The sequence below is a fragment of the Aquarana catesbeiana genome, linkage group LG01 (assembly GCF_042186555.1).
Source record: "Aquarana catesbeiana isolate 2022-GZ linkage group LG01, ASM4218655v1, whole genome shotgun sequence".
Classification (NCBI taxonomy): domain Eukaryota; kingdom Metazoa; phylum Chordata; class Amphibia; order Anura; family Ranidae; genus Aquarana; species Aquarana catesbeiana.
The window spans coordinates 776174014-776200928 of NC_133324.1; the positions used below are offsets into that span (position 1 = coordinate 776174014).

The 26915-nt window shown below is 38.9% G+C and overlaps 1 long non-coding RNA gene and 1 pseudogene across 2 annotated transcripts in view; both read right to left on the reverse strand.

Moving 5' to 3' along the window:
* Nucleotides 1-646: 646 nt before the first annotated feature.
* On the reverse strand, nucleotides 647-1087 carry LOC141127737 (large ribosomal subunit protein eL14 pseudogene; annotated as a pseudogene).
* A 19426-nt stretch (nucleotides 1088-20513) lies between these two features.
* The window catches only part of LOC141113377 (uncharacterized), a 64491-nt gene continuing 58089 nt past the window's right edge, over nucleotides 20514-26915 (reverse strand). Inside the window, exons 3-4 of one of the 2 annotated variants that reach the window (XR_012236767.1) lie at nucleotides 21179-23383; nucleotides 20514-21075 (exon numbers count right to left, since the gene is read on the reverse strand). This is a non-coding gene — a long non-coding RNA (uncharacterized lncRNA). Of the gene's footprint in view, nucleotides 21076-21178; nucleotides 23384-26915 lie in introns of those variants that run through there. The other variant, XR_012236768.1, reaches the window with a different exon arrangement.

Below are 26915 nucleotides of genomic sequence, written 5' to 3' on the forward strand. Positions count from 1 at the left end.
GGTTAATAGAAGGGTTGGAAGGGGGGTGAGGAAGGCAAAGATAGCACGGAATGGGAAATGATGGGTGGAGCCAGGGAGGTAGCCACATAACTACTATAAATAGTTTTGCATATCTTTTTGGTTTGTTTTGTTACAGTGGTTTTTCCCTTTAGGGTATTTTTTGTGTGGGGGAGAGTAGGGTATAGATAGAGAGGTTGGGTGGATGCCAGATCATAGTTGGGAGGAAGATTGGAAAAAGTGTCCATATTTTAAAGAATAGGGTTTGTCTTATATTTTCTTTTTTTTTTCTTTCTATGTAATGCAAGTTGGTAATTTATATGTATATTGTGGGGTTAATGGAATCACTTAGGGGGTTTTTAATGTTTTTTCTTGTTTTGTATTGTTATACTTTTTCTAAATTCAACAAAAGGAGTTTAAACACAAATAAAACAAATAAATAAAAGTCCTGGACTGATCCCCAGCTGCTGACCACCAATATAAAAAAGGTTTTGTTCCAGGGTCTGGGTCCAGATGTTTGGCCTCCATTGTTCCTAAACAGAAGAAAAGGAAACAGGCCTAAAATACACCAAAATTCACATACTTTTTTGCTTTGTACGTAATACTTAAAAGTACTTTTTTTTTTTTTTTTAATAATATAAACCAGGATTTAATTTCTTTTAAGAGAAATGTATGCTGCTGGCTTGGTAGCCTCTTTCTGGAGCTTCTTCATTTCATGTCGGATTATCTTGTTCCTCATTTTCTTTGCTTTAATGACTTTGTAACGGTCAAAATCTGTCATCTTTGTTTTCCTCTCTCTAGCATCGATCTTCTTTGCCCAGTTAGTAGCAGCCCATTTCTCATCGATCTTCTCCTTCTCCCAGGCTTTACGTACATATTTCTGACTAGCACTGTGGGGGAACTTCAGAACAAAGTCAGTAAACTGCATGCACTTGAATGGCATGGCTTGCCTTCTTACACCACTGCAGGGACCATCGATAAGAGCTCTATTTTGGCCAATGACATTAACAATTGCCACAAGTTTACCAGCATGGGGACCAAAAGAGACATAGGCAACACGGCCTATCTGCACATAGCGTTTGAACACCATGATGGGGGCGGATAACAGAAAGGCAAAAGTACTTATCTTTTAATTGGAAACCATAGAATCGCGCTAAACATATGAAAAATATATGAAATGAATCTGTTCTCATGCACTGACCTATTAATAATGGTCATATACCCAATGAGTACAATCATATAAATGTGAAAAAATATGATATAAGAAATATAAAATTGAAAATAGACACCACCTATGATGTGTGAAATTGTCCAAAAAGTGATCTCGTGACAAATTAATAAGCAAAAAATATAACAACAAATAGTGTCCAAAAAAGCCTACATGGCAGTATCACCCGTGAACAAAAAAGTCCATCCGTACACGGTGCAATTTTCAAAAGTAGAGGGAACTAGTGAAGAAATGCACCACCGGTAAGGGGTTACTGCTTACCAAAAGCCCATGATCCCCCACTACAGAGGATCAAGGGAAGCCTGCATATAGAAAAGCCTTCCAGAGCACATCAGGTGGATCAGCTGTCCTCGATAGAGTGGGGATAATGTTGGAATCTCCAAAACACCCAGCGAGACTCCTGACACTCAAACTCTCCTCATGCCGTTTCAAAATCATGGATTGGTATGCGTAGCGTGGAAAGATATAAACGCTCCATAGTGTAAAACCTTCATAGTTTATTGAATGATAAAAATTTTATTGCACTTTAATAGGAAGCAGAAAACAAGCCTTAATGTCTGGTGCGCCAGCCGGTAGCACACAGACCATCCATGATTTTGAAACGGCATGAGGAGAGTTTGAGTGTCAGGAGTCTCGCTGGGTGTTTTGGAGATCGCAACATTATCGATGACAGCTGATCCACCTGATGTGCTCTGGAAGGCTTTTCTATATGCAGGCTTCCCTTGATCCTCTGTAGTGGGGGATCGTACACCCCTGGGTTGGGGAGACTAGGAACTCGAGTACATAGTGCCTTTGTATCCACTGAACACGCAAAATAGAGACTGAGAACATAACCTTCCACCTCCTAGGTGTCCAAAGCACTACACTACACCATGCCATGAATGCTTACTTGCTTTCTCAAAGGGGAAATCCACCAATCACAGATTGGGCAAGCAATATAAGGAATGTCTTAAAGTGTTAGGTCATCTTTTCAGAAAAAATGAAAAGGTGAACTAACATGTGTATACTCCCCTTACTCCCGATTCCCGTTGATTTACAATTCCTGCTCTTCCTCCTCTGTGCAGTGACTTTAGGATGGATCAGAATGATGTTCTGTGCCGCCACTGACCAATCAGAATCGTGATCATCCCAGAAAATATGCATAGGGAAAAGTGAGGATTCCAAATGCCCAGACCACTGCACCGCCTGCATGTACCTGCATGTACCTGCATGTACTCTGACAGCTTAGCATCCACAGAGGTAAATACAGTGGGAACTGGGGGTGGGGAGGGTGTACAAAAAAATGAAAAAGGTGAACTAACACTTTAAGGAAGATTAATAACATCCCCCTAAAAGGTGTCTAAACCATAACAATATACTTCTCTTAGGTCCCGTTCACATATGAGCAAAGCAGAACTGCGTAATTCTGCCCGCAATTTTGGATCCCGCTAAAATAGTGGCAAAATGCTTAACACACTTTTGGGTGCAATTCACTTAGTGGCACCCCAAATGTGGTTAGCAGATTTGCATTTTGCTGCACGACAAAATGCACAACACGCTTTGAAAAAAGGTGCAGAAGCTTCTTTGGTGTGTTTGTCATGCATAGGGCAGGCCTTTCAAGTGAATAGGCTACCCTATGTGTGGTGCGCTGAAACGCGTAAAGAATGTGCGTAAAAACTGAATGGGAACACGTGTGAAACCTTTGCTTGATTTTTCTGCACAGATCCTCAATTCTAGATCAAATTTAAGATAAGCAGTGTACAGGGGGCAGCAGGGCAGGGTACATGGGGTCAGGAGGGTGCAGTATATGGGGGCCACGGGGGCAGAAAGGCACGTTACATAAGTGCAGGGCACATTACATGAGAACAGGGCACATTACAGGAGAAAAGGACACTTAACATGAGAGCAGGGAACTTTACAGGATACATCAACAGCTCACATAACATTGGTGTGATCAGCGAGCTGTTGGTATAACAACAATTATTTTTAGAAATGGCATTAAACAATAGAATAAATATTAAAACATATTAATTGTGAAATCTTTGCCCCTTTCTGCACAGATGCGCAATTCTGTATCAAACTTAAGATAAGCAGTGTACAGGGGGCAGCAAGGTGGGGTACAGGGGGTCAGGAAGGCGCAGTACATGTGGGCAGAAAGGCATGTTACATGGGAGCAGGGCACATTGCATGAGACCAGAGATTTCAAACGAAGAGAAAAGTACTCCACCGCTCAGGTAGGTCTAGGCTGATAGACCAATGTAGAAATTCAGATATTCCAAGTGGAAAGAGCTCCAGGTGCTGGCTAATGCTGAGACAAGTAGAAATGGACAAAGTAATCTGGATGGCCGCACACCAGACAAGATACAAGTGCCTTTATTGATAAATCTGGATCATGGAATACACAAGACATTATGACAGGAACGTACAGGAATCAGCTGATGCGTTTCACACTTACGACAAGTGCTTACTCATAGGGACAGCAAGCAGGATCTGGAGCCAGAAGGAATGTCAGCCAAGCAAGTGTTTAAGAGATGTGTAGTGTTTCTAGAGATGTGACCAAGGCGAAGGCAGAGCTCATCTGGGCTGGACGGCTTAAGTAGGCAGGACTGAAGAGCAGGATATCATCAACGGGTGAGTCTCTGTGGAGAGAAAGGAGCTGGCAATTAGCCGATAGCTGAGCTGCCAGCTTTGAGAAGGAAGGGCTGAGCCCAGCCCTGACACTAAGAACAGGTCAGGATTACAAGACAACTGAAATACATCACAGGTTATATCATTTGCTGCTCAGTGATTGCAGTATTCTAGTTTGCATCTCCCCAAGGTAATACATAAAACCTGGCCTGTTAGTGGGCCCTGAGGACAGGGTTGATGACCAGTGCATTAGAAATATAAACATGAAAAGAATTTCACCACACTTTTCAATCCTTCATTGTACTAGGCAGTTTCTAATAGATAGTAAGCAGATTGTACCTGCAAGCAAAAAAATAGCTTCCTTTGACTGATTTGCTGCTAAGCTTGTATTACTTTTCAGGCAAGCTGAGAGAGAGCAAGTATATTGCAGCTAGAAAAAAGTTAATATGTTAATATAAGAAAGAATCAAGGCGGTACATGTTAACAGATTAGCCCCACAGGATGCTATATGTCAACCATACAACAAGCAAATTGCATCTTCCAAAAAACAAAGTTATTTATTCTCATACAAAATAGAGAAACAAAGTGAAGAATTGCAGCACAGCTTTTATACCCCTTTTGTCAGGCCAATAGTGTTGAGTTAGAGAGCAGGCAAAATGCACCTGAACAAAAAATTTATTTTATTTTTAGTTGAAATTTAAAACAGAAAATGAAAGTGATCATTTTTGATAGACTGCTATTTTTGAGGGAGATCAAGAAGATTTAATCAATAAATATAAAATTGGAATTTTTCATAGCTATAATAGTAATTTTGCTCAGATTTTCTGCAGAGAAATTTGTCCTTATTCATGGGAGAATAATTTTGAGTCAGAGATTAGGCCTATTTCAGCCATAAATAGTGAAAAAAACTTCATTGTTTCATACACAGTTTTTAAATATTGCACATACAGTATTTGCAGAACATAATATCATCTTTTTTAATAGGAGGCATATTTGGAGACAGAGAGTTGTTTTTTTTCGGCCAAAAATATGATTAACAAATAGAAAGTCACTATATAAAAATAGAATGGGGGGATTAGCTAAAAAGAATCTCACCTATTGTAATTGGGGGTAATCTTGAAGACAGGGAGTAGTCCTATTACAGCAATTAAAAAATAAAAGTGTAATTTTTATGGATTTGCCTAAAAAAATTACCATTTTTTATAGAAACAATTTGGGATGAGGGAGTTGGCATAGTTATAAATATAGCTATAAATATTAATGAAAATGTAAAAAGGTGTTCTTACGGGCCCAAAAGTACACGACTCAGTAGTTCTGAAACAGTGATAAAATAAAGAAAAAGTATGAATAACACCAATTTGCTGTCACAAAGAGGTGCAAACTTAAAATAATAGTATAAAAGCAGCCGTTTAAAAATGTAAATAAATCATCATAAATAGTGGCATACCATAATCAGCAAACAAGACTATAATAACACACTAAAAACAGCGCTAATGTTGAGCTAAGACGGATAAATGTGGCCAACTTCACAAACAAAAGTCCTTTGAGAGAGATGGGCAGTTGAAAAAGTGGTTCAGAAAGTGTTCATAGGTGATCAGAGTATAGAAATTCAGTGTGCACCTTCCACCGATCAATCCAATTCCACCATGTAAGAACACGCTCCCCTCAGGGGGTTAAACTCACCAGAGCCTAATAATAATAAGCTTCCAAGGAAAGAAAAATCCAAGCCACTGTCAGCACCCCTCCGGAGGAATCCCAGACGATCAGGACTCAAAAATCACCAAACAACAAAAGAAAAGCGCACATAGCGTAATCCTGTTTATTATTTAAAAGCCCATCACATCACACACAGACCCCCCTTCAATGAATATACGTACATCAATGTTGCAATCAAAAGAGCACATCAGAGGAAGTATTTAAACCATGCACTTCACCATGCTAATCGTCAGCTGGCTCGGCTTCCCAAGGAGCGATCTCTTACTTCCTGGTTGCGAGTCAGGCTGTGGTGGAGCGCAAGCGTCACTTCCGGCGTCGTGTAGGCCACGCACTGACGCGTTTCGTCATATCCTGACTTCAACAGAGGGCATGCCTACACGACTGACGGACAGGTATAAATTATCCAGCCCCATCCTCCCTAGCCAATCAGAGAAGCGTTCGGCGTGACGACAGGTGCGAGTCATCGGCCGAAATAAACACTGACGGCTTCCTTATGGGAGGGGGAGAGGGACAATCAACCACCCTGCACATTAGCTCGCATATGCAAATATACACACCCCCAGGCACAAACAAGCCAGCAAGTTAATGTATGAACAAATACTACGCATTATGCTTTTATAATAGGGGATAGTAATATATCATCATGTGCAAATTAACACACATATTGAATCTATCATAGTAGGTTCGCTGATATGCATATACACAATGCAGCGATCACTTAAGTCTGATCGCTGAATGGCAACAAAGCATATCAGGCGCATATAAAGATATAGCAAACCTCAGATTCCATATAATTCAATCGTTAATACATCACAGAGTAAAAACAATACATTTTCAACTAAAGAAATTGATTCACATTACAGCTCTAGATACAGATAGTTATATAGAGGCAAATAGTAAGCAGATAATTTCTAAAAAGGACCCCAGTCAGATAAGTTCGATCCATATTCACTTAAAACGACATGCATCCAACAATGTCCTTAAAAATTATATTCAAAATTATATTTTAAAAAAATATACATATATATTTTTTACGCATGTCACACAATACACTTATGTAGCAGCAAAGGTAAAAAGCAGAACTCAATACGAGGTATAAAATATAAGCCATGGGGCATACAGTAAAATAAGATCCAATAAAAAATATATATATAAAAAGAGCCCAGACATAAACTGTATATGGTATATGGTATATAAGTAGATTAGGCATTAAAAAAGGAAACGATCACCACTACTCCATATCAGTTAATTAAAAATCACTTATGAAGCAGTTAATGTCTAAATCCACGTTCAACCCTTTTGGCGATAATGTGTCCGCCAAAAAGATTCATTGGGTCTCTCTCCTAGACAGGTCACGGACAAAATTGGAACCCCTCCATTTTGGTTTTAAGTGGTCAATGCCCCAAAACCTGAGGCCAGAAGGATCTTGGTTATGCTTTAGTTTGAAATGGAGCGAAACATTGTGGTCTTTAAAACCTATTTTTATATTTGTTATATGCTCTGCAATCCTGATTCTTAAAAGTCTCTTAGTGTGACCTATATAAATAAGCCCACTCGGACATTGGAGAGCATAGACAACATAGGAGGTGTTGCATGTAATGAACTCTTTGATGGCAAATTCTTTATTGTTAGAGGTGGATATAAAGCTCTCCAACACTCTTACTGGTCTCTCCATGTCCTTACACGCACGATACCTCCTACAGCTATAGAAACCATTTCCATTCCAGAAAATAGGGGGCCTAGACGGAGGATCCAACACTTTCCGCACTATTTTGTCCGAAAAACTCAGGGCCCTTCTGTAGATAAACTGAGGCCTACAAGGTAAAACTGAATGTAACACTTTGTCCATGCGCAGAACATGCCAATGGGCAGCAAAGATACCTTCCACTTCTTTATATTGAGAGTGGAATTCTGAAATGAAGCTCCATTCATGACTGCCCCTATTTGGGACCAATGGACCTTCTTCTAAAAAGGCATCTCTGGGTTGCCCAGCTAATTCCTGAATAATGGAGTCTAGCGCTTCCTCATAATATCCCTTTTCCATAATTTTTTTCTTTATAATCTGAGCCTGTACCAAGAAATCCCCTTCTTCAGAACAGTTCCTTTTCACCCTAGTGAGCTGTTCCTTCGGAATATTTTTTAACCACATAGGGTGATGGCCGCTATCAATGGGCAGGTAACTATTAGAGTCTGTGGGTTTGAAGTAGACCTTGGTTCCCAACTTATCACCTTGTCTAAAAATGCTCACATCCAGGAAATGTATCTCAGTCTGGCTACATTCACTGGTCAATTTAAAATTATTAGCATTAGAGTTGAGTTCACCAAGAAATTCATGTAAACTATCACTAGACCCTTCCCAAATAAAAAACAAATCATCTATATATCGTTTGTATAGCAGGAGCTGGGTGCGGGGTACCGAAAAAATCGTTTTGTCCTCCCACTCCCCCATAAACAAATTTGCTATGCTCGGGGCAAATTTAGCCCCCATAGCAACACCCCTGCATTGGGAGAAGAACCGGCCATCAACCAAAAGAAATTATGGCTTAGGCAGAAGTCTAGGGCATTTCTGATGAAGACTTTTTGGTTATGTGGCAAATCATCACGTTGGCACAAAGCCCAATTCAGAGCTAAAAGTGCATCATCGTGCTGTATTATTTTGAATATAAGGATGCCACATCTGCCGTTACCAAATAGAGCTCATGCTTCCCTGATAAGTCCACCTGCTGTAGAATCTGTAGGAGACTCTTAGTGTCCCTAAGATACGCCTTGGTCCGTGTGACACTGTCCTGGAGGAAGTGATCCAGGTATTGGCCCATTCGAGATGTGATAGAGCCAATCCCGTTCACTATAGGCCTCCCGGGTGGATTATTCAGATCCTTATGTATCTTAGGTAAGGTACAAATTGTGGGAATTCTACTATTACTCGGCACTAGATACTTTCTTTCTCTATTGGACAAAACCCCTGTCGAGTACCCCATTTCAACCAAATTCCTAAGATCTTTTTCATACTGTGCAGTAGGGTCCTTTATTAGTTTTACATAAGTATTACTGTCATCTAACATTGCAGTGAGTTGATTGTGATAAAATTCCTTATTTAAAATCACTACCCCTCCCCCTTTATCAGCGGGCCTTATCACTATTTCTTTCCTCTTTTCAAGCATAGTGATCCCGTCTAATATATGTTGGGGATTTACTTTCTTTCTAGGCACTAGAAGCTCCAAATCCCGTGTCACTAATCCTTTAAACACTTCAATATGTTGATTCGCGCTATTCAGAGGATTGAAGAGGGACTTATTTCTTAGTCCACTATCCATTGGCCCTGAGGTCCTAATGTTCACTGATTGGGAATTTTTATTTAAAAAATATTTCTTAATATTTACTTTTCTTATGTATTTATGTATGTCAATAAAAACATCAAATTTATTGATCGGCCTTTTCAGGCCACACTTCAACCCTAAATGCAAAATATTGGTCTCTTTGTGGGATAAAACCGCATTACTTAAATTAAACATGCCTCCTAGTCCTGCTCCCGCCTTCTTTTTTTGGACCCTTTGTCCTGCCCTACAGCCCCTTGTTCTTCTCTCCATTGGTTGGAGTACTGGGCATAACCCCACTCCTGTTGCGGCTGTTCCCTCCACTGTGATTCGCGGTAATCCTGTCCCGGCTGCGAGCATCCCGGAGGTCTCCCTCTCCGCTGAAGGTGCGCTCGACCCCGCTTCTGCCAGCCTCTCCCCCTCCCTAAAAAAGGACGGGGTGACTGAAACCTGGTTCTGTCCCCATTTTCCCTCAAGGGATCAAATCTATTATAGATAGGGACTTGATATTGATTATTGGAAGGCGTGTGATGGTAGGAGTTAGACACACTCCTCCCCTCATTACTTCTCCCATAATCCTTATTCCTTCTGCCAGGAGTGGAGTGATTATTTGGGGGGCGGTTAAAACCATTATCCCTTCTATTACCAACTGCCCATCTCTCTCAAAGGACTTTTGTTTGTGAAGTTGGCCACATTTATCCGTCTTAGCTCAACATTAGCGCTGTTTTTAGTGTGTTATTATAGTCTTGTTTGCTGATTATGGTATGCCACTATTTATGATGATTAATGAAAATGTATTGTTTGAAAAAGCATTTTATTAAATAAATGTAATTATTTGCTGAACTGAATCAGATTCTTTAGGATGTAATGGGGGTTTGGACATAGAAGAGGCATATTCTACTCAGAAATATTAGGTAAAACTTTATTTTTCCATAGACATTGTATAAACATTGCACACATTTATGCATAGAATCTCATCCTGTTTAATAGGATGCGATTTGAGGGGCAAGGAGTAGACATTTATCATGAAAAAATGTAAAATTTCAGAAGCAAAGTTCTATTTCAACCAGAAATAAGCAATACGATTATTTTTTGAGGACACTATATTGTTATGGTGCTGGTGGACTGTACTGAAACTCAAGAGTATTCACAGTACAGCCATAACAATAAAATTACTCGGCAATATATATTTTAGAGACAGTGGAAAAATTATAAAGATTTCATGCACAGAATATCATCCTTTTAAATAGAATTACATTTTGGAAGTAAATATGAGTTGTATATTAAATGTTTATTTGTATTTATTTTTATACACAGTTTATAAATTATACTGATCATCTGCACCCAATCTAATTATTTTCCATATTTATTAGAAAATAGTAATTGTATTCTTCCTGTAGCTGCAAAGTATAAAGTATTTTGTTTTTTTTGAGTGGGGCACAATATTTAGAGTTAGGGAATGAGAATTGGTGGTAGTTAAAAAAAAATCTCTGTTAGGCCACACTACTTTAAAGAATGTGAATCCAAAACAATTCTGAATTGTGGCAGTGTACTTAAGTAGGGTTACCAGAAAGATTAATTCAAGCAGCATGATATAGCCTGCATGAAAGACCAAGGGAATAATGCAGAGACAAGTGTACATTTTTATTATCAATGCACCATAATAAAATGGAAACATTAATGGCCAACGCAGTAGTTACCTAGCCAATAATATGTAAAAACTTTTATGTTTGGAAAACAGCTGTCTACTAATTAGGTTTTGAGCTTCTTTAGAAGAATTGAGTATGGGATGTTAGTAGTGTTTAATACACTGTCATTCTGCAAAAATAAATAAGGTGTTACCTGGCCAAAAAATGTAAACTCTTGCAACTATGAAACAACTTTGAAAAATTGTGTCAACCACCTTTGGGCCTGCTCTTGAAGAACTGATAAAATATTTCTTCTAATGTGGTCCCTATCCCCTAGGCATATCAATGGTTGCTTGCTGGAAACCTGCCCCTGCAGAACAGCAGAGGCTGCAAATTCAGTAACGGGGTTGGAAAGGCAGCAATTTTTCCAGGTTGGAATTTCATCACTGAGTATGGGGGTGGCTGAAGGCATACTTTTTCTTCTATTCCAACAGCTGGGGCAAAGAAACTTGCCTGCTTATTGATACATTTAGTGATAGCACGTTTGCGGGGGTTGATTTTCATTCCTTTCACTGAGGTTGCTGATGGGGAATCTTGTATTGCAAGAGTAGAGGTGGAAAGGGAGGAGCTGGACAGAGGAGGAGGAGTGTGACCCTTTTACTGTTTACAGCTAGCACTCAGGTCATGTGTCTCTTCATACATGTTATACTCAAATAACCAATGTTATTGTTAATCTTGATAAACTTTAAGTACAGAATACAAATTAATATGTGTTGAAAAAGCCCACACAGCTGAGCTCTGGGGAGTGAACTGAAGCATAACAATGCCTTGCACCCATGGAGCACTGCCATCTGGTAGAATAGGACATCTGCTCCCTCAAATCCTCTGCAACCTGTCATTAGATGACATCCTGCTTTGATGATGTTGTGCCACTCTCTCACTTTATTTCTCTGCTATATCTGACACCCAAGTATGGATGGAGACCTCATCATCACCCGAATGGCACCATGAAAATATGCAGTGCTCCGCTGCAAATAAAGGGCAGCTTTTGTAACGTCACAAAAAACTTATTTCAACTGCTGCTGTCCCCCCAAAAAAATGTAAAAATGAAAAAATCTAAAAAAAAAGACCCAAAGATAAACAGTAACGAAATGGAGTTGAAGGACACAAAATAATATAAAATAGATAAGAAAATATAATAAAAAAAAAAAAAAAAGAGCAACTCTAAAATACTACGAGCAAAATAAAACAATTTAAAAAAACTGGGCTCTGTATACTGCATAATGGCCGGGGATAGGGACTAACATATCCCAGAATAACCTATGTATTTCTTAAGGAATTAATAAGGGCAAAGGGCAGATTTAACACTATGCAGTGTAATTAGAATCCAGAACATTTGCTCTCTCAAGTCTCAACCCTACAAGATACAAGAGAGGTGTTCTAGATGGCATCAAGGAAATGTGACATCAATGAAGCAAGAATGTCAAGTATTTTTTGAAGCAGAATTTCAGACAGAATAAAATTTACTGATTAATGCAGTTATGCATTGGACATTCAAATGTACTGTATTAGATGATTTATGAAGCCAAGAAATAGAGACCATTTCAGACACAGGTTTGAGAAAGAACACATTTACTGCTTTCCTCCTGATGCTATTTAGAGCTGTGTGTGCTTATTCCGTACATAGAACTTGGATTTAAGCTCCAATAGTCAGTGGGATGGGCCAGTTTGATTCTTCACCATCTCCTTTGGCACCTTTAGGGGGATTCCCATGATTTTTGCCAGGTGAAGGAGAGACCTTCTGCGCAAAATTTGTCCCTCGGGGTAAACTACTGATGTCCTTCAATTCCTTTTATGGAAAGTTCCCATTAGCAGACCTGAGATACTACCAGCTGACAGACTTTTTTATTGGGCTAGGACATGACCTGCGACTGCAAGACTTACTGTTCCTATTTGAATCACTGTGGATGAAACTTCCAGATTCTGGGCATCTCCCCTCCCACATGTATAAGCTTGTATTGAGTGAGCAACCAGTGTCCACCCCCTATTATTCTAGAGAATGAGAGAGCTGGGCTTAGAGCTTACTCCTCCTCAAATCCAGAAAATTATTCAGCTGTACTCATACTCAGGAATCTTCTTATAAATGGTATGGTATAGAACTCCTTCTTGTCTGGCACAGATGTTCCCTGCTACTGACCATCGCTGCTGTAACCAGAGGAGCATGTTCCTACATATTTGGTGGTCATGTCCCAAGATTAAGGCCTTCTGGGAAGAAATCACCCCCTGGATTAAAAAACTTAACCTTACACCCGTAGCAGGTACCCCTCTGCAATTTCTATTTTCATGATACCTCCTTGTCTGTTAAATCCTTTAAGAAAAGTGTTATTACTCATTTGCCTAATGCAGCAAAATCCCTTATTCCACATTTCTGAAAACAAGCTATCTGTCCTTCTCTACTAGCTTTCAAGAGAGTGGTGGATAAGATCATGGAAACAGAACGTTGGGTACACTCAATTGAAAAGCGGATAATCAGGGACACTTGGGCAGGTTGGAGGTACTACTTCACCAAGATACCTGATACCTAAATGTTAATGGTACGACCCCACGCATAGTATCCCCACGGACCATTATTAACGACTTTTGTAGACTCACCCCCAGAATCGTCTTTAGTGTCTGTTTCAGTCTCTTAGGATAAGGTATGTTTTCACTTTTTAATTGGAATTGCTCTTTCAGGTAATATCTTTGATTTAAATTCAAATATCAAGCAGTGCAGAAATGTTTTATTCTGTTAGGAAAACAATGAACCAAGTAAAAACAATCAAATTTAATGACTGTAAGATTTTAAGGAGACTAAAGTACATTAATAACAAAGCAACGACTTGTTCCTTTTTTTCTAATAATCTAATTGAATTACTTAGCAGCATGAGAATATTACAGTCTATGTAAATATGCTGTACTCACACAATTTATATGTTTATAGAGTCCCCCAAGGATTGTGTGATGAAAAGAAATGAGATACAATTAGAAAATTGCCTTTGACAAATGAAATGACTATGGTGGAAAAGGTTCCAGTTTTATTTTAATATGCCACATGTTTTTGTTTTCCTTATGCATTTTAATAAACCCAATAACATGTGGAAACATTGTAGCAGGCACTGAGATGAATAAAAAGCTACAGACATTTAGCATGAAGATGTGAGAATAAAGGAGGCTAGAGCAGTAAACATTACGAATATCCTTTCCAAGTAAGGAACTTGTAACACCCACAAAGAAGATTTCTAAAAAAGTTTCCTAGCATAAAAAAGCTCACAAATATTGTGTGTGTGTGTGTGTGGGGGGGGGGGGATGAGAGGCTGCAGTAGAGTAGAAGTAGATATAACAGATGTAGCAGAAACTACTGGACTTGTTACTTTGGGTATCTATAGGATGAAATGCACGTTTTCATTGGCATGATCAGTTCTCCAGTGGAAGCATCATTTTTAGTTCATTGCCGAGAAGTGGCTCTAAAGGTAACCTGTGCTGGAAAAATATAGAGGATACATACAATCAGAGATTTATTCATTGATACTCAGTTGAGCTACCACCAAGCTGAACACTTCATATCTACCATTTAATTTTTTGAAGAATATCCATCTTTCTTATCAACTACCTATGAAAATGAATTTCTATGCAAGCACTATAAAAAGGACAATTTCCTTTGTGTATGCTTCTATTTGGTATGACTGTCAACTAAGTCTAATTACAACAATAAGTTATATAATTCTTTTATACTGTTAAAGATCGCATAAGAAAATGAAACACATTTTTGGACCTTTATATGATTTCATGATTTTTGTTTCAGAGGGTATGGATTACCAGATGATAATTTACACAATCGGTGGACTTGTGAAACAATTCTGGATTGAGTACTTTCATTTTGTAGCCACAATGATACAAAGTTTCATCCCTCTAAATCATTGGACAGGACAATTTGCAAGGAGAGACCTAAGTATGGGAAAAATACAAAAAAATAAACATAATAATAATAATAGCTAAAGCATGAACAGATTTATATATTAACAATTACTTAAAGTGGTTTTATAGGCTGAAGGTTTTTACCTTCATGCATTCATGCATGAGGGTAAAAAACCTTCTGTGTGCAGGAGTCCCAACAGCCCCCCCACCCCCTAATACTTACCTGAGCTCCCTCTCAATCCAGCGATGTGCCCAAGGGCATCGGCTCCCCAGAGACTCTCCCTCCTCATTGGCTGAGAAGGCAGCAGGAGCCATTGGCTCCCATTGCTGTCAATCACAGCCTGACAGCAAATGAGGGGACAGGGGGCGGGCCGAGCCACAGCTCCGTGTCTGAATGGACACCCAGATCAGCAGCTCGAGAGCGTGCCTGCTTGGGTGCCCCCATTGCAAGCTGCTTGCTCTGGGGTAGGGATGAGCCGAACACCGGTTTGGTTCCCATCAGAACATGTGAACAGGCAAAAAATTTGTTTGAACACGTGAACACCATTAAAGTCTATGGGACACGAACATGAATAATCAAAAGTGCTCATTTTAAAGGCTTATATGCAAGTTATTGTCATAAAAAGTGTTTGGGGACCTGGGTCCTGCCCCAGGGGACATGTATCAATGCAAAAAGAAGTTTTAAAAACGGCCGTTTTTTTCGGGAACAGTGATTTTAATAATACTTAAAGTGAAACAATAAGTGTAATATTCCTTTAAATTTCATACCTGGGGGGTGTCTATAGTATGCCTGTAAAGGGGAGCATGTTTCCCGTGTTTAGAACAGTCTGACAGCAAAATTACATTTCAAAGGAAAAAAGTCATTTAAAACTATTCGCGGCTATAATGAATTGTCAGCCTGACAATACACATAAAAGTTCATTGATAAAAACGGCATGGGATTTCCCCACAGGGGAATCCCGAACCAAAATATAAAAAAAATGCGTGGGGGTCCCCCTAAATTCCATACCAGGCCTTTCAGGTCTGGTATGGATATTAAGGGGAACCCCGTGCCAAAATGTAAAAAAAAATGGTGTGGGGGGTCCCCCTAAATTCCATACCAGGCCCTTCAGGTCTGGTATGGATATTAAGGGGAACCCTGCTCCAAAATTTAAAAAAAAAAAGGCGTGGGGGTCCCCCTTAAAATCCATACTAGACCCTTATCCGAGCACGCAACCTGGCAGGCCACAGGAAAAGAGGGGGGACGAGAGAGTGCCCCCCCTCCTGAACAGTACCAGGCCACATGCCCTCAACATTGGGAGGGTGCTTTGAGGTAGCCCCTCAAAGCACCTTGTCCCCATGTTGATGGGGAGAGGGGGCTCATCCCCACAACCCTTGCCCGGTGGTTGTGGGGGTCTGTGGGTGGGGGGCTTATCAGAATCTGGAAGCCCCCTTTAACAAGTGGACCCCCAGATCCCGGCCCCCCCCATGTGAATTGGTAATGGGGTACAAATGTACCCCTACCATTTCACAAAAAAAGTGTCAAAAAGGTTCAAAAACATAAGAGACGGTTTTTGACAAGTCCTTTATTAATTTCTTCTTCTTTCGGCTTCTTCTTCCATCTTCTTTCTTCTGGTGTTCTTTCGGTGTTCTTCTTCTTCCTCCATGGCTTCTTCTCCGCTCTGTCACCGGGTGGCCCCACCCTCCATTATATAAGAAATGTCAGAAGAAGTGAAGCGTCACACGGCTGAAGACTCCCACTGAGGCGGATCGTGCAGACGGAGCGGAGAAGAAGCCTGGAGGAAGATGCAGGACAAGAAGAGCGGAGGAAGAAGAAGATGGAGAAGAAGAAGATTAAGAAGATGGAGGAACACTGAAAGAACACCAGTGATTTGTTGCCCATTACCAATCTGGGGGTCCCCTTGTTAAAGGGGGCTTCCAGATTCCGATAAGCCCTCCGCCCGCAGAACCCCATAACCACCGGGCAAGGGTTGCGGGGATGAGGCCCTTCTCCCCATCAACATGAGGACAAGGTGCTTTGGGGGGCTACCTCAAAGCACCCTCCCAATGTTGAGGGCATGTGGCCTGGTATGGTTCAGGAGGGGGGGCACTCTCTCGTCCCCCTTCTTTTCCTGTGGCCTGCCAGGTTGTGTGCTCGGATAAGGGTCTGGTATGGATTTTTGGGGGGACCCTACGCCATTTTTTAAAAAATTTTAGCGCGGGGTTCCCCTTAATATCCATACCAGACCTGAAGGGCCTGGTATGGAATTTAGGGGGACCCCCACAAATTTTTTTAATTTTGGTTTGGGGTTCCCCTGTGGGGAAATCCCATGCCGTTTTTATCAATGAGATTTTATGTGTATTGTCGGACCGACAATTCATTATAGCCGCAAGTAGTTTTAAATGACTTTTTTTCCTTTGAAATGTCATTTTGCTGTCAGACTGTTCTAAACACGGGAAACATGTGCCCGTTTACAGGCATACTATAGACACCCCCCCAGGTACGAAATTTAAAGGAATATTATACTTTTATTATTTCAGTTTAAGCATTATTAAAATCACTGCTCCCGAAAAAATGGCCATTTTTAAACCTTCTTTTTGCATAGATACATGTCCCGTGGGGCAGGACCCAGGTCCCCAAACACCTTTTATGACAATACCATGCATATAAGCCTTTAAAATGAGCACTTTTGATTTCTCCCATAGACTTTTAAAGGGTGTTCCGCGGCTTTCAAATTTGCCGCAAGCACCCCAAATTGTTCGCTGTTCGGCGAACTGGCGAACAGCCGATGTTCGAGTCGAACTCATGTTCGACTCGAACTCAAAGCTCATCCCTACTCTGGGGGCACTCTACAGGAGGGAGGGGTCAGGAACGTTGGTGGAGACCTGAGAAGAGGAGGTTTGGGGCTGCTCTGTACAAAACTGCTGCACAGAACAGGTATGTATGACATATTTGTTTGTTTTTTTTGCCTTTAATATCACTTTAAAAATGCTAAAATGAAATGGATTCTCAGCATGGAATCAATACCATAATCCTTGCAATTCAAGCTTGATGTCTTTTATTAAATTTAAGCTCCATGAATCAAAAAAAAACACACAATTAAATGAATGTAATAATTTACTAAACGCGTTAATTTGGCTTCTCCTTTACTTAAAACCAAACAGTTTTCCTTATTACCTTCCTAATCTTTAAAACAAATGCTAATAAATGCAAATGCCTCCAGCATCTAACATGAAATAAAACAATGCCTTTCTAAAACTTCTACTTTCCTGGCTATTATTCCAATGCAATGGATTCAATATAGTGAGTCAATGACTAGGAACAGGCATTAGGTTAAGATCTTAAGATTAAGATGTTGTTTAGAATTGACAGCGGTTAACCCTGCGGTACAATTTTCTTTTGGGGCCCATGGAAGGTCAGCAGTTGCATGGTGCAGTGGGTAGCACTCTCGCCTAGCAGTAAGAAGGGTCGCTGGTTCGAATCCCGACCACGACACTACCTGCCTGGAGTTTGCATGTTCTCCCTGTGCCTGCGTGGGTTCCCTCTGGGTACTCCGGTTTCCTCCCACACTCCAAAGACATGCTGGTAGGTTAATTGGATCCTGTCTAAATTGGCCCTAGTATAGGTATGAATGTGAGTTAGGGACCTTAGATTGTAAGCTCCTTGAGGGTATAGGGACTGATGTAAATGTATAATATATATATGTAAAGCGCTGCGTAAATTGACGGCGCTATATAAGTACCTGAAATAAATAAAATAAAATATATCCAGTTGAACAGCCATATAGAATAACAGGTGAATTTCAAATCAGAACTAATTAATGGTCTAAGGCGCATAAACTAGCTGATACTTCTTTCTAAAATGTGATGTATATCATCAAGTTGAAGCGTGAACATTTGATAGATATCTAAGCTGATGGAAATGATCACTGCGTGGTCAATACTGTGGATGATAAGTATGTAACCTGGCATGGTCCATAATATTGTTAGTACAGAGTTAGGCATGATTCCAGGATTCTCATAGTGCATACATAATTTCCAGGTATCAGCATGTATCTACTTCTACACTGAATGAAAAACTGTTCTTTTTATATTTTTTGTGTTAAATTACCTAATGACAACTCTAATAACTTTATTGTGGGAAGCCTCTAAGGGAAGCTATTATACTCTTTATTTTTATACTCCTCTTATTTTATTTTTTATTTATCTTACTGTGCTATTTTGCAATTTTTGGGAAACTGCGTCCCTGTTCCCCGTTTCAGGGATGAATCAGGGACGAATCTATGCCTGAATTCAGCCCTGAAACTGAGCCAAAGACGCACAGCGTTTCTGTGCAATGCGCTCCGCAGCTGCAACGGAGATATGTGAACCGGCTCCATAGGGAGCCGGTCACATTCTCCTGCTATGCGAATTGGATGCATTTGCATAGGTGTGAACCCAGCCTAAATCTAAACTTCAGTTGAAAAAAACAAATTCATATTTTTTCAGAAGCTCCAGCTAGGAGGCCATTTTAGTATTTCTATAAGAAATAGGGGATTGGCACTGTTCACTGTTAAAATAATAGTAAAAAACTCTCACCACAAGGGAAGAACTGCGATACAAATCTGAGTAAATAAATTAATAAAAAAACGGTGAAAAAGTATACTTCAATACGTATAATCCCATAAAATGGTATATATATATATCCACGAATATGACTAAGAATATCAATAAACCTACGAACTGCTTGAAGTGAAATATAAAAATAAAAAATAAAAATAAGTGCAGAAAATGGAAATAAAAAATAAATCAAATATACAAAGGTAACACAAAGTCCATAAATAAAAGATGTATATATATTAAAGAAGTGCCTGAAAAACAATCAGTGATAAACAATCCAAATGGTGTTATATCAATTATATGTTTTGAAATCTAAATGGTGATCATGTAAAAAGTGGAACAAAAAATTTTTTGTGCATTAAAATCTGAAATTGTGATCTCATACCAAGGTAAAAAAATAAATAAAAATATTAGAAATACTAAAACACAGCAATGATAGTCCGTGCATACAAAATTTCAAAAAAAAAAAAAAAAGTGTCCGTGCATACAAAAATTACAAAAGTATCAAAAATGTGATGCATATATCAAAAAATGTCCTGTGTATATAAAAAATCCTTGTGCAGAAATTTGATATGTCTCCAAATGGTTCCGGATGTATCTGTTTGAGATTGGTGTGAACCGTCCTATGTGGACCCCCCACTAGTGTCCCCACTCACCGGAACGCCCGACCCCTGCAGGGGTAATAGGCATGTAGATGTAAATCCGATGGTCCAAACGATACACTTGTGTCACCAGTGTAATCTTAATGGCATCCACCGGGATAAAATTCCATATACAGGGAGAAGAGAAGAGCCTCATAGCATAAATCCAAAGATTACTTTATTTGGCTTTTCAAGCTTACATTAAAAAAGTTTGAACAAAAAAATAGCAGCTCTCTGCCGGCTGGCTCCACGCCAGGAGCCGCAGACAGTGAAGTGGTAGCGGCGTGCGTTCCATGACCCGTCTACCAAAAACCGGAAGTAAACAGCATAAACAGAAGATAGAGCGACGTATGCGTACCAAGTGGCCACGCCTTACGCGTTTCGTCATCAAGACGTCATCTGAGGCGCCTAATTTCTTATAGTTTATAGCATTTGGACTTCACATAGGTGTTTTCCTTTTCTGGGGGGCTGCAGTTCGTATTGGTGTCTGTCCTGAGCGCGGAATAGTAATATACATTTTAGTATTTCTCCTACAAACTAAAAGCCTAGTTCCAGATATTTCCCATGAGAGTAACACAAGGTTCCACTGGTTCTAAGTGACCCTGTCTGAACAGTCTGATGATGAATCAGATGCAGTCGGAATACTATTTTATTGTTGAATTGTTAAAAGCAAATTATACAAAACAGAACCACGGGAGCCAGTATTTAACAATTAAAATCAGAAATGTAAAACAATATTTAAAATAATTTCCTGGTAAATAGCACCTTTTAGGAAATGTCATGTTCGTTTTATCATGTGCCTGGTGTTAAACAACATATATAACAATGTGGGTACCAGTACACAACACTATTTTTAAAAATTCATACATTTATTTATCCTTCATAAAAGAACTTATAAATTGTTGGCACAACAATGTTAGACACATAACCAAAAAATATTATTGCATCTCATCTATCTCTTTATCTTTCCTGCATGGTATCAGTCACTTCAAATGTATTCAGAAATGTCCAAAGAATTTCCATGTAGGCAATGGGAGAAAAGAGATGAATCCCTATGCATTTCATGGACTATGCTGGCCACTCAAACACACAAATAGACATAGTCTGTCCAGTACATATAAACCCCAATCGCCCTAGCTAGATTAATGGTGCCTCAAAGAATAACCGGGATGACCACAAAATCAACAAAATCTGGTTACAGATCAGGATGCGCCTGGTATCCATGTATAAGTTAAATTAATGAATATTTCATTTCAGATTCATTAGTTCTGAATTGCAAACAAGCCACTAATAGCTCTTGGATGTACTTTCCAGATTTCAGGGAGCTTCTGTAGTTTTAAAACCCATCTTCCTGTTGGCAATGGTACTCGGTGTTAAACCAACACACAAGAAAATTCTGTCTTTGCATTTTTCTAAATTTAAGCAAAACACAAAATTGATGTGCATTAGATTACTACGGTTTCAGGATTAAAGGCGTCCGTCAGCAGTTTTTTGCTATGTTATAAGATCACTTACCGGATTTACCATAGCTGTCAAGAATTCTGACATATGATCCCTGTGGTTGGTCTAATTTGTAAGTCCTTGTCTGTTTTCTTCTTAGGAGCAGGGATAATAGAGTGGGCACTGGGACAACCAGCATGGATGAGGATAGATTATTATTTTTTTTTTTCAAATGTTATTTTTGCCCTTTTTTGTGTTAACTAAAAATGCTAATGAAAGTGTTTTTATTAAAAAATTAATCACTTTAACCTAGAACTATAAATACATTTTATGCAAGAAATGTAAGCTCTCTACAGAATAAACAGTAGACAATAGGAAAAACACAACAAAGGAAAGAGAAATGCTGCTTTATTTTGTACAGAATGTAATGTAAAGCTTTAATCCTTTGACCTTATGGACCAAGAAGCAGCTATCTGCTCTGTATCTTTTAAACTAGCACCCTAGTAAGAAACACTGGTTAAAATCAGATAGATTCATATAAGCATTTAGGGCATTTTATATTTCACGTGTAATATTAATTTATAACTTTTCAGATTTATGACCCAAGCTGCCCTCCCATTTGGCACACCCAAGTGATGACCTCACTTGGGTGTGCCATGGGGAGATTTGTACTGGGGGAGATCTGTAATGTAAGTTTGTTTACCCATTTTCCAACACGCTGATTAGACAATAAAGGAGAATTACCGCATTATGTAATCATCTATTGTTTCTGCATTCTTTGCTTTTTAGGAAGCATCCAGTGCTAGATTGGCAGCAGTCTTCAGGCAGAACTTAGCTCCGCTGTGCAGAGGATTAGAGGAAGTTAATGTTAAGACAGTTTCAGGTACTTAAGCTAGCTCAACTTAAACACACATTTAATTATTTTTTATGTAAGTGGTGTTAAGCTTGCCATAGATGGATCAAAATTTAGCCGGTTCTGCAGGAACTGGCAAAATTTCAATCTATGTGTGGCCTCTCCCGCTTGACTGATGTCAATCCAATGATCAACTTCTGCCAAGTGGGCTTGTTGGAAAAAAAAATTCTTGATCAGCGGCTGCTGATCAGTGTAATCTGACAGCGGAGAGCCCCTGCTGTCAGAATATGTTTTAGCAGGTTGGATTCCTCGATCCACCTTGAAATTGTAGATGGAGTAATCTATTGTTTTTTTGTTTGTTTTTTTGTTAAGCCCACTGACTGAAAAAAAACAAAAAAACAATCGATGTATGGCCAGCCTTAGTTAGTGATTTTAAAGTGTTTTTATCTGCCTAGTTGCCATGAGGTTGATTTACTTAAGGCAAATAGCATGTTTACTTTGTAAAAGTAGGGTATTTCCCAAGAGCTTAGGGAATGGGGTGAAGCACTAATGACTTCCATTATCCAGCCATGTATTTTTCCATGCTCATGATAAGGCATTCTTTTGCAAAGTTATGTTACATACACTAAGCTCTGGGAAAAAAAATCCCTTGCAAAATGCAACTTCCCTTGCAAATAGAACCACCTATTTCTCTATAGTAAATTAACCCACAGGAGTTACCAAAAAAAGGTTGCTATATGTCAAGTATGCAGTATATGCAACATTATCTAAGATTATTTTAGAACTAGAAGTCTTCTGCAAGCAAATACTCCAATAGGGACAGTAAAGTACTATTAGCTGGTTTAAGGAAATGTTTGGAGGCTGTCATATCAACAAAGTCAAAAAAGCACTGATGGCAAGTGTCTAAACTTTGCAATAATGTCTTATTAAAGTTTGCTTTCTCCATGGGCCATGTAAACTTGATAAAAGCAGAAGGTTTGGAGACTGAGTCATAACATTTATTAGTTAATCCAACCTTTTAAAGATGCAAGCTCTTGTTAGGTTAGTTATAATCTCACTTCCCAGCACAAACACATGATAAACAACACCTGGAACTGATGTGTTGGGGAGTTATATATGTCACTAACATAACACAGTCAGTATTTAAATATAGACATACCAAAATCCAATTTTTGATGCTTGTAAGTGTTTTCCTAAACATTTAATACTCATTGAATTCAAAATTGCAAGGACATATTAACTTTTACTAAACAGGTATGGGCATAATTACAATGATTTCATGCTACCATTTAACTAAATGAATGATAGGATCCAGATTCAAAATGCGACCAGAAACAAAGGCAGACACTGTGGAAATTTTGTCAATAAATAATTGGTCATGTGAATGTAGAATTTCCTCATCCCAAATCATTAGTAGGGTATGTTTTCTGAAAAAAAAACATACAAGATACTGTAAATATTAATAAATTAACACAACATTACAAATCTTAATTTAATTAAAGGTACAATATAAAGTAGAATCAAGAAGCAGACAAAATATTTTTTAAACAAAGGTATTTTGCTGTCCAAAAGGGTGTAAGAAAGTTAAAGTGTAGTTCAAGGCAACTGCAACAGGGACACACACACAAAAATCTGACAGGGGTTCTATCTTCTATAATACTAAAAAAAAAATATTTGTATTTCTGTCTTTGTTGTAGAGCTCTCTTCCCTTCCTGCCTGATAAAACGTTATCAGCAGAATAGGAATTGAGGTGAAATCTCTATTGTGAAGCCTTGAATAGCAGTAAAAATCTGACCTGGGTTATGATCCTTCTGCACTCTATCCAAAACTAAGTAAAAAACTGTTGTAGGTACACTTTAATTTTGTAGGGCCAGTTTCCATTTGAGCATCTGTAGAACTTGCCGTACAATTTATACCTGCTGTAGATTAAACATCGCTGTCTGTATATGCCATAACAGTATTTAACATTTACATAACATAATAACATATATAATATCTATGAAAAACATAATTTACATAACAGTTATTTTAGGTAGGCTATTTAATGAATAAAGAAAATAGAGGGGGACAAATAGTAGAAATGCAATTGTTATATAATTGTATCTACTGTTTTTGAGTTTAGTATTTTTAGGCTATCGGTTGTTGCTTTAATGCCATCTTACACAGAGCTGCATTTAGTACATGCAAAGCTGTATACCCCTTTTGACTATTAAAGGTATTTTAATCATTTTGGAAACCACTTGAGTCTGAAATATGCTTTTTTTTTCTTTTTTTTGTGTGTTATCCTAAATATGCTTAAAAGTACTACAGCCAGAAATTTCAAACTCCATTATTTTGTATTACTGCATTTAGTACACTCCTTTTGACTATTAAAGATATTTTAATCATTTTGGAAACTACTTAAGTCTGAAATATGCTTTTTTTTTTCTTTTTTTGTGTGTTTATCCTAAGTATGCTTAAAAGTACTACAGCCAGAAATTTGAAACTCCATTATTTTGTATTACTTCATATAAATCCCTTACGTAATGATTTTTTTTCCTACTATGTTGCTTAATTATTTCAACAAATTACTAAATGTTTATATTTTATCATCAGACTGAGAATATTTATATTTCATTTCTAAATAACTTTATAGAGATCATGTTATAAAAAAAAACTCTCTCCCCTTAGTTTATCCCATAATATATCCTTCTCTAAACATATTCTGAATACATATAAACTGTTGTTTCCTAATGTTTTCAAACTTTTGTAGTTAATGCAATAAATCTTATTATTTAATGTAAATCCATGACAATATAATAATGAAAAATGAGCAGGGTTTATTCACTTAGAAAAAAATTGTTGTTACAGCGATATACAGTTATTCATATTCTCAACCGCATATTTTTCTTCTCCTTTCAGCTGCCCGATTTAATTCTTCTCATGGAAGAGAATGTGTTCCTCATTTTAGTTTATTTACAAGTATATGTGTACCCTCATGACAGGGTAGCACTGTTCTTTATCAAACTCCCATGCTTCACTTAGCCACATTTGGGCAGCTTAGGTTCCCCTGTGTCTGGAGTCTGATTTAACTTTGTTTTTGTATGTTTGTGTTTATAATCACCCCATACTCACACATATACTATGCAAATATACTGCATATATATGCATGATGTGGGGGTATTTTTATGAAGAGCAGGAGAATCCTGAAACATTAACAGAGCTGTATCATTCTCCATGCTTTACTATGATCAATACTACTAAAAGCAGAATTTACAATTTGAAAGGGTAAAATCTAGATGTACAGCAAATACAAGCTAAGGTGACCAGATACAGAAAACACAATAGTTGTATCTGTTGCAATCAAGGTCGTAGATGTTTTTTTTTCCTTGGAGTTTTTTGCCTTGGGCACCGAGAAGAGAGTAATTGGGGTAAACTGCGGGTGTGCCAAAATTGCACTAACAGTGGGAGGGGCTTAAAACTTGAGCCTACTCACTTTTTATTTGGTAAGATATGCCATAACCATTGTTCCTAAAATATACACTATATTGTCAAAAGTATTGTGACGCCTGCCTTCACGCACATGAACTTTAATAGTATCCCAGTCTTAGTCCGTAGGGTTCAATATTGAGTTGGCCCACAATTTGCAGCTATAACAGCTTCAACTCTTCTGGGAAGGCTGTCCACAAGTTTTAGGAGTGTGTCTATGAGAATGTTTGACCATTCTTCCAGAAGTGCATTTGTGTGGTCAGGCACTGATGTTGGACGAGAAGGCCTGGCTCGCATTCTCAGCTCTAATTCATCCCAAGGGTGTTCTATCAGGTTGAGGTCAGGACTCTGTGCAGGCCAGTTAAGTTCCTCCACCTCAAACTCACTCATCCATGTCTTTATGGACCTTGCTTTGTGCACTGGTGCACAGTCATGTTGGAACAGGAAGGGGCCATCCCCAAACTATTCCCACAAAGTATGAGCATGAAATTGTCCAAAATGTCTTGGTATGCTGACACCTTAAGAGTTCCCTTCACTGGAACTAAGGGGCCAAGCCCAATTCCAACTCCTGAAAAACAACCCCAGATCATAATCCCCCCTCCACCAAATGATTTGGACCAGTGCACAAAGCAAGGTCCATAAAAACATGAATGAGTGAGTTTGGGGTGGAGGAACTTGACTGGCCTGCACAGAGTCCTGACCTCAACCTGACAGAACACCTTTGGGATGAATTAGAGTGGAGACTGAGAGCCAGGCCTTCTTATCTAACATCAGTACCTGGCCTTACAAATGCGCTTCTGGAAGAATGGTCAAACATTCCCATAGACACACTCCTAAACCTTGTGGACAGCCTTCCCAGAAGAGTTGAAGCTGTTATAGCTGCAAAGGGTGGGCCAACTCAATATTGAACCCTATGGATTAAGACTGGGATGCCATTAAAGTTCATGTGCGTGTAAAGGCAGGCGTCGTAATACTTTTGACAATATAGTGTACTTTAGCGAAAGTCTGACAGATCTATTACAATCATTTCTAAAACAAAAAAAAAAGACTTTTCCATTAAATATGCTTTTTTGCAAGCATCCTATTTTCAAGAAGAACTTCCTTAATATATTCAGTGACCACTTAGCAACCAGCAAGTGTACAAAATAGCTTAAAGTGGTAGTAAGCTCTAAAGCCTAGTCCACGCGATCGGATTTTCTGCAGACAAAACCTTGGGCTTTTGTCTGAAGGGTGTTGGCCAGGAACTTGTCTTGCATACAAAAGGGCAAGGAATTGTCAGCCAACAAACACGAACGTAGTGACGCACTATGTGGTTTTTCAGCTCTTTAGCGCCACCCTCCTTCTGCTAATTTTGTGTTGGTAGAAGTTTGGTGAGTGTTGATTTGCGCTTTTCATTTCGCACTTTTCTGTTCACACTTTTCAGTTTGTTTCTGAACGGCCGTTTGTCAACCAGCCATGTTATGGACTCAGAGGAGATAACGTGTATTATTG